This window comes from Bos grunniens, chromosome 2, assembly GCF_055505025.1.
Source record: "Bos grunniens cultivar Pamir isolate PY7600 chromosome 2, Bosgru_T2T1.0, whole genome shotgun sequence".
NCBI classification, from domain to species: Eukaryota; Metazoa; Chordata; class Mammalia; order Artiodactyla; family Bovidae; genus Bos; species Bos grunniens.
The window spans coordinates 71,478,019-71,492,787 of NC_141166.1; positions in this window are offsets into that span (position 1 = coordinate 71,478,019).

A 14,769-nucleotide genomic window follows, 5' to 3' on the forward strand; every position below is an offset into this window, starting at 1 on the left:
GCTGGAATCAAGATTGCTGGGAGAAATATCAATAACCTCAGATATGCAGATGACACCACCCTTATGGCAGAAAGTGAAGAGGAACTAAAAAACCTCTTGATGAAAATGAAAGCAGAGAGTGACAAAGTTGGCTTAAAGCTCAACATTCAGAAAACAAAGATCATGGCATCCGGTCCCACCACTTCATGGGAAATAGATGGGGAAACAGTGGAAACAGTGTCAGACTTTATTTGGGGGGGGCTCCAAAATCACTACAAATGGTGACTGCAGCCATGAAATTAAAAGATGCTTACTCCTTGGAAGGAAAGTTATGACCAACCTAGATAGCATATTGAAAAGCAGAGACATTACCTTGCCAACAAAGGTCCGGCTAGTCAAGGCTATGGTTTTTCCAGTGGTCATGTATGGATGTGAGAGTTGGACTGTGAAGAAGGCTGAGCGCCGAAGAATTGATGCTTCTGAACTGTGGTGTTGGAGAAGACTCTTGAGAGTCCCTTGGACTGCAAGGAGATCCAACCAGTCCATTCTGAAGGAGATCAGCCCTGGGATTTCTTTGGAAGGAATGATGCTAAAGCTGAAACTCCAGTACTTTGGCCACCTCAGGCAAAGAGTTGACTCATTGGAAAAGTCTCTGATGCTGGGAGGGATTGGGGGCAGGAGGAGAAGGGGACAACAGAGGATGAGATGGCTGGATGGCATCACTGACTCAATGGACGTGAGTCTGAGTGAACTCCAGGAGTTGGTGATGGATAGGGAGGCCTGGCGTGCTGCGATTCTTGGGGTCCCAAAGAGTCGGACATGACTGAGCGACTGATCTGATCTGATCTGATCTGATCAGGCTGTGAGGTGATATCTTATTGTGGTTTTGATTTGTATTTCTCTGATGATTAGTGATGCTGAGTTTCTTTCCATATACCAATTGAACACTTGTATGTCTTCTTTGGAAAAATGTCTCTTCAGGTCCTTTGCCCATTTTAAAATTAAATTATTTGATTTCTTTTGCTATTGAGATGTATGAGTTCCTTTTATGTTTTTTATATTTAAAAAGCCATTTTGACAACCCCACAGCTGACTGCATGCTCAACAGTGAAAAGCTAAAGGTTTTTCTTCTAAGATAAGGATGCCTATTCTTACCACTTCTTTTTAATATAATACCAGAAGTCCTAGTCAGAGCAATTAGTGAAGAAAGAGACATGGCATCCAAATCAGAAAGGGAAGAATTAAAATTGCCTCTGTTTGCAGATGACATGGTCTCATATATTGAAAAAAACCCTAAATATTCCATAAAAACTGTTAGAATTGATAAATGCTTTCAGTAAACCTGCTGAGTACAAAAATTTATATGTAAAAATCAATGTTACTAATTAGCATCCTTTTGTTTCAGCTTGAAGAACTCCCTTAAACATTTCTTGTAAGGCCAATCTAGTGGTAATGAGCTCCTTTAGCTTTTGTCTCTGAAATCTTTATCTCTTCTTTAATTCTAAGGGATCAGTTTGCTGGGTAAAATATTCTTGGTTGGCAGCATTTTCAATGTATCATCCCAGTCTCTCCTGGTCTACAAAGTTTCTGCTGAAAAATCCACTGATAGTTGTATGGAGGTACTTGATACTCCTTGATAGTCCTCATGTGTGTAGGCAGCAGCTAGAAAAGTTAGGACTTTAGCTATGCAGTCTAGGCCCTATCAGGAAAAAACCAAGAGCTGGGTGGCTTTGCTTACTCTGTGCTAAGTCATATGGAAAAGTCACTGAAAGAGCTTGTGTACCCATATAGAACTGCCTACTTGTTTTGTGTGATCTTGGGGACCTGGTGACTACTGAGCCCTGTCAGTTCCCAGAACCAGGTGACTTGGGAGCCAGTTCCTCAAGCAGTCATAACAATTGGATGCTAGATGTGTGGACAAACTCCTTCCAGGAAGAAGCTAGAGACTTGGTTTTACTGGAGAATGAGCCAGGGGAGATGCTGTGGGATGTACCTGCTACTCTCTCCGACTCCTGGGAGGATCCTAGTTGACTTCATGCAGGCTGAATAGAAGAAGCTGGATCCTCAGACAGCATGTGGCTGGGAAAGTATGCAGTCAAATTCCTTTCAAGGAGACACTGAAAGATGAGTATTCTTGTCTGCTCCCTCCATACTGAGCCTGGAGAGGATAACTGTGGAAAATGCTTGCTGCCCATTCAAAAACTGCTGTTTTGTTTTGTTTTATGTAGTCCTGTGAGACTCATGGATGATGAGTTCCACTGACTTTCAGAGCTAGATGATTTGAGGCACCATCTCAGCAGACATAAAAAAAAGTTTTAGCTCTAGAGGTATGTACAAGCTCCTTCTGGGGAGAAGCTGGCAACCTGGTTTTATTGTCTGAGCAAGTCAGAGGGAGAAGTGTGTGTGTGGGAAGTGTCCCCTGGCACTGATAGGCTCCTGGGAGGATGCCAGCCAGCACTAAGATGTAGCAACAGCTGGAATAGCATGCACTCAGGCTCCTTCCATGGAGAGAGTGGGAGATGGGAATTTTTGCCTGACCTCTCTGTGTTAAGTCTGGGGGTCTAGCCACCGGAAGTGCTCACATGCCTATTTAAAACTGCTGCTTTGTTTACCATGGTCCTGTGGGACTTGTGAATGCCATGTTTGGTCAGCTTTTAGAAATAGGTGATTTAAGGACCTGTCCTGGTATGGCAGCTGTAAAAGTCGGGGCACTGGATATGGGTCTAAACCCTTCTCTCTTCATGGAGAAGCTGGTAGTTGAGGGTCCTCTCCTGATTGTAAGGCATTGTGCCAGGGGTGGCCTTTATGGCAAGAGTGTGTTTCAAATTTTCCTATCCATTTTGTTGTATTAGTCTCCCAGTGTGTTGTAGTCACTCACCTAGTTTCTGCGTTTCTCTTGGGGGGAATTAATCCATGTGTAGCTGTATGTTTGTTGCATCCATGGGAGGAGGGAAAGTTAGGAGCCTCTTACCTAGCCTTCTTGGTGATGTCCACAGTGTGACATTCTTAAGGGGCCTTTGAGCTGCTCAGACATTTCTCTTGTCTGAGCATCTCCACTTGAATCTTGCCACACACATTTAGTTTTAAATTGGCTTTGAGGAGAAGCATCTAGAATGAAATCTAACTACATAGACCCAAATCACCCCAAGAACTGAAGGAATCTAAAACATACAACAGGTACTGCTTTCATACAGAGTAAGAGAGAGAAAAAAAAGTCTTAACAAGTAAGTAACAACTCTCAAACCAAAAGCAGGTAATCATGCTTTTGTTAAATGATAGACTACTACATCATCTCTAAGTGTCTTACAGTATTCCAGAATGACCTGGACCATAATCCAGGTGATGAGTTCTTAAAATATATATATGACTTTGGTGAGTGCATTTAAAACTTGCTTTAATAAGGGAGCAGTTAACATTTCCTAGACCAGGAGACATTTCTGGTATATACCCCCAAAGAATGCAGATAGTTAAGCCTGATACAGAATGACAAACTCCATGAGCCTATGTAGGCTTAGTGTTACAAGTAATGTATTTCATGAACAGTGTGGAGAATGTGATCAGGTACTTTAAAAAACATCAGTTATTAAACTTTTATAAATATGACACAGAGAAAAAAACACTGGTCTTGACCATGAGCATTGGTCTGAGCTGCACTAAACCCAATCTGAGAAAAATCCCAGAAGTTTAATCAAGAATGTATTGAAATATTTCAACAATCAAATTAAGGACACAACTATGAGACCTTTTCTTTTGGGTACATTTAATTCAGAACTATTAACCCTATTTTTCTGGATAGTGTTGAGAAACCACTCAATCTTGAATGTGCTTGTATAAACCTGAATTTCCAATTCAGATCTTTTTCTTTCTTAACACTTTAGATAGATTACTTAAACATACCCTCATGAAACTATTTCTTAGCTCAAGTCCTGCTGAATACCAGTGTCCTATGAGATTAATTCAGTGAGTCTTCTGAAACAAAACAAAGCATAAAACCAAAAGCTGATTCCAGCTTTTGGTTTGAATAAACTGGGTGAATAAACTGGGAAATGTGCTTACATGTTCCTGCCTCATGCAGGATCATATGAAAGATTTAACATCCTATGTAAATAAAGACTTCCTGAAGGAGTTGAGGTCCAATTTGCAGTTTTCTTCAAACTTATTTGATCACTGATTCCCCCCACCCCCCACCCCATAAACACTTGCTCTTTTTGGCTAAACATCTATCCCTTTATACAGAGATACTTCCTTTCTACAGAATATGGTTTAGGAATTGCTGATATTAAAGATAGCAAATGACTGATGGGAAGTCAGGAATCTTTATGTATTTTTGTGTTGTTTGAGTTTTTGAGTAGAAATGTTTTCCTCTTGTGTTAATGAAGGGACTGAATGCACAGCATATTTTCCTAGCACAGATGGCCAATTTGAGGTGCTCTGGCAAACAACTTTGTGTCCCTAATAAGCACAAAGTATTTTTACCCTCAGCTTATAGTCAAACCTCACACAGCATGAAATTGATAAGCAGTTCAAAAATAATGTCTCCTATCCTTTTAAAATTAGATTTATAAAAACCTGAGGACCCATTGCAATTACTGCCAAAATGTTTCAGAGGGCACCAGGTTAATAGAACCTGGAGAGAAGTGGAAAGGAGATAAATGCTCATCACCAAGGATAGGACTCTATTTGCTATGAGGATTTATAGGGGCAGCACTTTGTTATTGGGTATTCATTTTGAAATTGGAATTGTATTTGTTAAATTTTAATCATAAGCACGAAAATACATCTTCCTGAATGTAAGAAAACATATTAGCTAATTTGGGCCATAAATGTAAAAGTTGCCATTACCATGTGGCATGCAATCATAGGAACACTAACTTTATGATACATTATTTTCCTTTGGTGAAATTTTGCTTTAAAACCTCTTGGGTTTAGCAAGAGACAGGAAGGGGATGAATGTCAAGACCTGGTCGTTTTGCAGATGATTACAAGACACACATAGACAAACGTGCACACCAATTCATTAAACTTTAACCTGTATTTCATTCAGCAGGAATGTTTGCTATTATAAATAATTCTACTTGCATCTTAATCTTGCTTCCTCAATGAGTATGTTAAGTGTTTTGTAAAGTGTACCTTTAAAAACATCATAAATATATTAAACAGCAGTTCTGTAGTTGAAAGTGCTCATTTAATTCAACGAACACTTGTGTGGATTCCTACTGTTGGCAAAGCTTCAGTGAACACAGTATGAGTAAGATCGTCTTTAATCTCAAGGAATTTATGATGTTTTGAAGGGAGATGATAAGAAAAGTACCAACAGCAACAAAATAGGTTACAGTAGTAGTTATGTAGGATTGAAAGGAAGCCCATCAAGTGATAAGAAAAAGCTTTATACAGAAAGTGGCTCTTGAGATGGACATTAAAGGTTGAAGTCAGTCTTTGAGAGGTATGATTGGTAGGCAGAAGATAACAAATGGTGCATAGAATTGGAATAATTTGTGAATGAGGAAAAGCCAATCACCAAGTTTAGCAAGCATTGCATGGAATAAGTGTTGAAAAGTAATGGGAAATAGAGCTAGGAAAGCAAACTGTGAAGTATTTATATCAGTCAGCTTGTGTGTGTATGTGCTCAGTCCTGTCCGACTCTTTGCAGCCTCATGGACTGTAGCCCACCCGGCTCTGACCATGGGATTTTCAAGGCAAGAAATACTGGAGTCGGTTGCCATTTCCTACTCCAGGGGATCTTCCCAATTCAGTGATTGAACCTGTGTTTCTTGTGTCTCCTGCATTGGGAGGTGGATTCTTTATCAGTGAGCTTAGCAAAGTTAGACTGTGGTAACAAAGGACTCCAAATCACAGCAATGAAGCAAGCTTATTTTTCATTTACATCAGTCTTCCATTGTGGGTTGCCCATAGCTCTGCTCCTTGCATCTTTGTGCTGGGTCCCAGCTGAGAAAGCAGCCCTTATATGGAGTATATTGGTTCTAGCTGAGGGAAAGAGAATATGGCCGAACTCTGAAACAGTGCGCCCAGTGCCTGTCTGAAAGAGGCGTGTGTTACTTCATATGTTCATTGGCCAAAGCACAGCATATGGCTAAGCCTCCCATCACTGGGGCAGGGACATATAATCCACTTACAGAAAGGGACAGCAGATATTTTGAACAATTTACCAAAGGCTTAAAAGTCAAGAATGGGTTTTTTAGACTTAATTCTTTAAATGTTTAGGAGGTCTGGCAAATTTCTGGATAAGAATGTATAGTTTGATTTTTTAAAAATCAGGGCATTTTATGTATTGCTCTCACATGTATGTGTGTACGTGTGTGTGTGTGTGTATACACATAAAAATTCATTCTCTGGATACTTACTTGTTATAAAGGTGGGTTCCAGGATTCCAGAAGGTCTGATTCAGAGGGCCAGTAATCTGCATTTCTCATTAATCTTTTATTTATTATTCTTATTTTTAAATTTTTGATTGGAGAAGACTCTTGAGAGTCTCCTGGACAGCAAGGAGATCAAACAAGTCAATCCTAAAGGAAAGCAACCCTGAATATTCACTGGAAGGACTGATGCTGAAGCTCCAATACTTTGGCCACCTGATGTGAAGAGCCAACTCACTGGGAAAGACCCTGATGCTGGGAAAGATTGAGGGCAGGAGGAGAAGGGGACGACAGAGGATGAGATGGTTGGATGGCATCACCAACTCAACAGACATGAGTTTGAGCAATCTCCAGGAGACAGTGCCATTCCCAGGATAAGGAAGCCTGGTGTGCTGCAGTCCATGGGGTTGCAAACTATCAGATGCGACTGAACAATAGGTGCTTTACAAGGTTGTGTCAGTTTCTGTTGCACAGCAAAGTGAATCAGTTATACATATATCCCTGCTTTTTTGGATTTCCTTCCCATTTAGATCATCATGGAGCACTGAGTAGAGTTGAGTAGGGTTTCCTGTGCTATAGAGTAAATTCTCATTGTGTGCGTGCTCAGTTGTGTCCAACTCTTTGCTACCTCATGGACTGTAGCCCACCAGCCTCCTCTGGCCATGGAGTTTTCCAGGCAAGAATACTGGAGTTGGTTGCCATTTCCTACTCCAGGGGATCTTCCTGGCCCAATGATTGAAACTTTATTTCCTGTGTCTCCTGCATTGGCAGGTGAATTCTTTATCACTGAGTCACCTGGGAAGCCCCCAGTTTCTCTTTAGTTATCTATTTTGTAATATTAGTGTATATATGTCAGTCCCACTTGCCCGATTCATCCCACCTTCCCTTTCCCCCCTTGTTATTCATATATTTACTCTCTACATCTGTGTCTCTATTCTGCTGTATAAATAAGATCATCTATACCAATTTTTTTCAGATTCCACACAACCATCTGAGCCACCAGGGAAGCAGCTATATGCATTAGTATATAGTATTTGTTTTTCTCTTTCTGACTTACTTCACTCTGAATCTGTATCTTAAGCAAGTTATCTGGGAAATAGTACGTAGATGGACCTTGTAAGAAACCTGGGACTGAGAAATGAGTGGGGAGGGCACAAGTGCAGATGAAGTGGATCAGTGAGCAAGAGGATGTCAGGTTGTCTGTGGGCGCAAGGCCATGATGCACTTACGGTACACACTGTAAGTGGCCAGTACAGAGGCAGATAGACACACTAAAAGAACTAGAGCTAGAACTACCCAAGAGGAAATAGGAAAGAGTCATGAAAGGAACAAATCTCCTTAGGGGGTGAGATATCAAGGGATTTAGCTCTTCGCTGAGAAAAAGTGAAGCCCGTCTGATGCAAGAAAGAGTTGCAAGCTAGAGGAAGGCAGAGGTAATAATCTGGAAGTCACAGGAAATGTCCTGTTTTTAAAGAAGCTGTTGAAGAAAAATGTCTACTAAAACCTTCCACATAAATTTGTTTTTGCATTAGGCCAGCAGGGGTCACTATGGTAGCACATATTTTGATATTAATAGTTGGGCTCAGCTTTCTAGACTCCCCCTCCACCCCCCACCCTGCCCCGCAACACCAGTTCTTACTGGATAGAATTCTTTTTAAATTTCTTTTTATTTTATATTAGGGTATAGCCAATTAACAGTGTTGTGCTAGTTTCTGGTGACAGCGAAGGGAGTCAGTCATACATATACATGTTTCCATTCTCCGCTTAGTTCCCCTTCCCTTGAATAAGATTCTTAGCCCGACCTATAGTGCAGTCTTTTGGGAGCTTCATTTATTACTTTTATAGCTATGAACCTTCATAGAAGGAACTTTTAAGGTTTCTCTTTAATTATTAAGCATCTAGGGTGTATGTGTGTGTGTGTGTTTAAGCTGCCAATTCTCATAGTCAAAAAGAAATTAATTCTGTGGAGCTTAAGGGAATTATTATTCATTTATTGACTTCACTTGAGGCATAGAGTGGAGATTAGAAGAGAGAGGAGAAAAGACAAAGGAAAGAGAAAAGTGCATCTGTAGCATGACTCCTAGAAGGGGAATCTTTGGGTTACAGGATTCTTTATACTTTTTGTTAGATGATGTCTGATTGCCTTCCAGGGACTGTGCCAATTTATTTTTTTCACTAATAGTGCAAGGATCTTATTTCTTAATATCTCTGAAAACCTGCTGTATAAATAAGATTTTTAATATTTGCCACTCTGACAGAGGAAATTTGAAGTGTGGGGGTAGTTTTAAGATTCATTTTTCTTTTGTGGGAGGAGAGATTTTTCACATTTTAATCTTATTTTTACATTTTTTAAATGCACTGTATTTTCATGTCTTGTCCCCAGTGTATTACTGTTCTTCCACTTACTGATTTGTAGAAACTCTTTTTATGAGATAAAAAGATTTAGTTGACAGTAAAATAAATAGTGCTTTTCCATAAATAATGATGAATGATTTTCAAGGCATTCCCTGCCCCTGCCTGCTTACTTGATTAACTAATCACATAACTTGTTAACAAAACAAATTGTGTGTCTAAGACTACTGTGTTTTAATTTCTGGCTGCATCATACAGGCAGGCCCTCAGTAGTGAAAGCATGGAGTACTAACCACTGGACTGATGGGGAGTCCTAAAACTACTGTTTTAAAGCACCTTTGGGTAAGTCTGTAGAATTGTTTTCCTAAAGACTGGCCCATTTCTTTCATTTTATAGTTCATTTTAATATGGAGAAAAGCCAAGAGTTAAATGGTGACAAATTAGATGAAAATGCTGGTTGGCACATTTTTTCTGATTGAACATTTCCCAGTGGCTGGTGGTGGTCTCAGATTCCCAGTGCTTCAAATGGAGCGTTTTCAGGAAATGTCTTGGATGTGCTGGACCCATGGTGATGACTGTCAAGATTCAGCAGGCCCTCCAGTAGATAATCATGAAAGCCTGGCTTTTGCTATCCTGCCATGTTAGGTAACTAGATTCCTTCGTAATTAGATTGTTATTTTATAGCATCTTGAGATATAATTCATATGCCACCCAATCTACTCATTTGAGGTCCACAATTCACAGAGTGGTTTTTATTCACAAAGCTGTGCAACCATCACCATAATCAATTTTAGAATTTTTCATCCATCCCTTTGATGTTACCCTCCCATTCCCCTGACCTCCCTATCCTAATCAATCACAAATCCACTTTCTATCTTTATATGTTTGCCTATTCAGAGCATTTCATATAAATGGAATCATAATATGTGGTGTGACTGGCTTCTTTCACTTCAAACAATGTTTTCAAGATTCATCTCTGGCATGGTGTGTATCTGTACTTCATTCTTTCTTTGGCCAAATGACATTCCATTGTATAGAAATGCTACATTGTGTTTATCTGTTAAGCAATTGATGGACATTTGGGTTGTTTCCATCTTTTGGTTATTATGAATAACACTACTATGAATATTCGTGTAGAAGTTTTAGTGTGGACATAGGTTTTCATTTCTCTTGGGTATATTCCTAAAAAGTAGAATTGTTGAGTCAAGTGGTGACTCTGTGTTTAATGTTTGAGGACCTGCCTGACTGTTTTCTACTGTGGCTGCACCATTTTACATTTTGACCAGAATGTGTAAGTGTTTCAATTTCTCTACATCCACAACAGCATTTATTTTCCTTCCTCCCCTCCTCTCCATTATAGCCATGTTACTAGGTTGAACTGCTATCTTATTGTGAGGCATTTTTGCTGTTTTTAGGGTCTATGCTTTAATTTTTTTTTTATTGTGGCAAAACATATATAAGATAAAATTTACCATCAACCATTTGCAGTGTACATTTCAGGGCCATAAAGTGTATTCAGTTATTGTGCATGATTGTGGCTTTGATTTGCCTTTCCCTAATGACAATGATGTTGAGCATCTTTCCCTGTGCTTGTCGGTCATTTGTATATTTTCTTCAGAGAACTACCTATATAAGTTTTTTACTCATTCTTAAATTGTGTTATTTCTTTTGTTGCTGAATTGTAACTATTCTTTCTATATTTTGCATAATGGATTTTTATCAGATATGAGTGCTAAGTTGCTTCAGTTATGTCCTACTCTGTGACCCCATGGACTGTAGTCAGCCAGGCTCCTCTGTCCATGGGATTTCCCCGGGAGTGGGTTGCCATTTCCTTCTCCAGAGGATCTTCCCAACCCATGGATCCAACCTACCTCTCTTACACCTCCTGCATTGGCAGGTGGGTTCTTTACCACTACCGCCACCTGGGAAGCCCCCCAAGTGGTTGGCAAATATTGTCTCCCATTCTGTGAGTTTTCTTGTAACCTTTATGATAGTTTTCTCTGATGCAGAAGAGTTTTAAATTTCAATGAAGTTTGATTTATCTATTTTTTTTTTTTTTTTTTTGCGGCTTGTATTTATAGTATCATATCTAGGAATTCACTGCCAAATCTAAGGTCATGAAGATTTACCCCATGTATTCTTCTAAGAGTTCTATAGTTTGGTTCTTATGTTCAGGTCTTTATTACATTTTGAGTTAATTTTTTTAAAGATTTATTTCTTTATGGCTGTGCTGGTCTTTGCTGAGCCCTGGCTTTCTCTAGTTGTAGTGAGCAGGGGTTACTCTTTGTTGCGTGTGAGGGCTTCTTATTGTGGTGGTTTCTCTTGTTGCAGAGCACAGGCTCTAACATTTGAGTTAATTTTTTTTTGTATAGTGTGACATGAGGACATATACTTTTTAAAAATTCCATGTTATATATTAAAGAAATAAGGCTGCTGCTGCTAAGTCGCTTCGGTCGTGTCCGACTCTGTGCGACCCCATAGACAGCAGCCTACCAGGCTCCCCCGTCCCTGGGATTCTCCAGGCAAGAACACTGGAGTGGGTTGCCATTTCCTTCTCCAATGTATGAAAGTGAAAAGTGAAAGTGAAGTCGCTCAGTTGTGTCCGACTCTTTGCAACCCCATGGACTGCAGCCTACCAGGCTCCTCCATCCATGGGATTTTCCAGGCAAGAGTACTGGAGTGGGGTGCCATCGTCTTCTCTGAAAGAAATAAGGCAATTCCTATGAAAAGCAATTTGGCAATGTCTATTACAAATGCATATCCTTCCCACTTCTACTTCTAGGAATTTATCCTACAGAAACACCTGAAGGATATGTGTATAAGGTTATTCATTGAACCTTTTTAAAACTATGCAAAGCCTCATGACTAACCCAAATGTCCAACAACAGAGACTGTTATATAAATTGTGGAACAAATAGAATATTATGAGGCCATGAAAGAATGAAGGAAGCTCTTTATTGACAATTTGGAAGGTTCTCCGAAAAAAATAGTATTCATTGAGAAAAGGCAAGGTTTAGAACGGAATATCTTGTGTGTGTAAAAAATTGGGATAAGTATCTATATGCATATTCCTAATATACATAGAAAGAAACTCTGAAAGTTTTTATAAAAATAAAAAATAGTAGATTCCCGCAGTCAAGGTGGACATTGGGTCCATAGGCAAGTGAGGGAGACTTATTCCTATTACATTGGATTTACTGTTGAAAAATGGAAATGTATTGCCAGGCGATTGGATAAATATAAGTAAATATATATTTATTTACATATAAGTATATAGAAAGCACCTTCTGAAGAAAAGGGGGATGGGGTGAGAAAGCCACATTGTCGTAAGTATTGCATATAGTTTCCTGCCGTTGAAACACAGGCATTTTCTAACCTGGTTTTTTTGTGACTACTTACATATTAAATACAGTCAAACTGTTGCTGATTAAGGTAAGAGTTGTGGTCTGTGGCCATGAAACGAGCAGCATACTGGTCCCCAAGATACTGAACTAAAAACTGACCTCATTTACCCAGTAATGAGCCAACATCACAGAAAAGGTTTGCACATCGACAATTCCAAAGAGAAAAGCTGTCTGGAACCTCTGTCACTGAAAGAACACAAACCTATATGAATACACAGCATCATTGTTTTACCAGTAAGGCCCTTGACACTAAACTACTTACATTCATGTCACCAGGCAATGGGTGGTAGGTGCCCTTGAAAAGCATAACCCTCCCTACCACATTCATGTCTATCCTTTAGCCTGGAGAAATCAGAGATAAAAACCTCATCCCTGAAGTTCCAGCCATGAAATTAAAAAACCATTGCTCCTTGGAAAAAAAGCTATGGCCAACCTAGACAGCATATTAAAAAACAGAGACATTACTTTACCAACAAAGGTCCATCTAGTCAAAGCTATGGTTTTTCCAGTAGTCATGTATGGATGTGAGAGTTGGCCTATAGAGAAAACTGAGCGCTGAAGAGATGATGCTTTTGAACTGTGGTGTTGGAGAAGACTCTTGAGAGTCCCTTGGCCTGCAAGGAGACGAAACCAGTCAATCCTAAAGGGAATCAGTCCTGAATATTCATTGGAAGGACTGATGCTAAAGCTGAGACTCCAATACTTTGGCCACCGGATATGAAGAACTGACTCATGGAAAAGACCCTGATGCTGGGAAAGATTGAAGGCAGGAGAAGGGGACGACAGAGGATGAGATGGTTGGATGGAATCACGGACTTGATGGACATGAGTTTGAGCAAGCTCCAGGAATTGGTGATGGACAGGGAAGCCTGGCGTGCTGCAGTCCATGGGGTGGCAAAGAGTCTGACATGACTGAGAGACTGAACTGAACTAAATTGAGGTTCTACCCAGATTGATTCTAATGGCAATTTTGAAGGACTTGCTCTTTAAAAAAAAAAAAAATTATTTTATATTGGGGTATACCTGATTACTGGAGAAAGCAATGGCACCACACTCCAGTACTCTTGCCTGGAAAATCCCATGGGTGGAGGAGCCGTGTAGGCTGCAGTCCATGAGGTCGCTAAGAGTCGGGTACAACTGAGTGACTTCACTTTGACTTTTTACTTTCATGCATCGGAAAAGGAAATGGCAACCCACTCCAGTATTCTTGCCTGGAGAATCCCAGGGACGGGGGAGCCTGGTGGGCTGCCGTCTATGGGGTCGCACAGAGTCGGACACGACTGAAGCGACTTAGCAGCAGCAGCAGCATACCTGATTACCTGATAAACAAACAATATTGTGACAATTTCAGGTGAACAGTGAAGGGACACAGCCATTTATACACATATATCCATTCTCCCCCAAACTCCCCTTCCATCCAGGCCACCACACAACTCTGAGCAGAACTCCATGTGTTGAACAATAAGTCCTTGTTGGTTATACCTTTTAAACATAGCAGTGTGTATATGTTATGTATATGTATATGTTTTTATATCCCAAACTCCCCAACTATCTCTCTCACCCACCTCCCCCAGCAACCATAAATTCATTGGAGGGCTTGCTCTTGTCTTTAAACATTTCTAAAATTGTCTCCTGGCAATTTTTTCTCAGCTCTTTGAAAAACAGTTGTGGTCATATTCTGTTTTTGTTGAAAGAGTGCTCTCCTCCTCAATGTGGAATTCTCCATTGAAAATACATTTCCCCTTTGTGACTCTTGTGGTTAGTACTGCAACAGGAGCAAAACTGCTCTCAGACACATGAACTTGAGGCAGGAGACCTCAGAACACACAGTGGTGCCCATGTGCTTTTTAATTCTTTCAATGTGTAGTAGACCAGACGGCCTGTGGTCTCATGTGATTGTGAGAGATTCTGAAAACTGGATTGGCATTCTGGGAACAGATGTCATACATGCAAAAGTTGGAAGTGCATAGTATAAAGAAGGGGTGAGCCAAATTCCTTCCATTTTTATTCTCCTTTGAGTATGAACCAAAAATGTTAAGTGGGAAATGATGAACAATCACAGTCCTCAGAGAAGTGGTTGGGGAAAAGAGGGGCAGATCTGTAAAATAAAATCAAACTTGAGAAAGCAAAATAACTCCAGCAAAATGAAAGAAACTGATCTTAGAGCTATAATAAAAATATACTATAAATATAAAATATTATATTTATAATAAAATACCACACAGTTCTTTTCTAACTCTGGATAGAGAGACATCTTTAAAGAGACAAACTCCAGAATAAACCTGAGTCATCAGGAAAGCTCTCTACAAGTGAATGGCTTCTATCAAAGACCTAGGATGAGTGAGCTCAACTGTAACCAGCAACTGAGAGGAAAGCTGTCTAGCTAAGTGCAAAGATGCAGACCTTTTCATGCTGGAAGTTCTAGGTACTGTTCATCCCTGCTCAGGTGGCAGCGAGGTGAAAGGACTAGTGGGAGACTTTGAAGTCTTGGCTTGCTATTACTAGAAGTGCCTTTTCTTCTCCAATGTTGCAAGAACTATGAAGAGAAAGAGACCCGCTGTGAAACAGCTGGCAGTTGGGAGGTCCCATCTGAAAATCAGGAGTGAGCTTTAGACGGAAACAAAGCATGTAACCCCACTGTGTTGTTGCCATCTTATGGT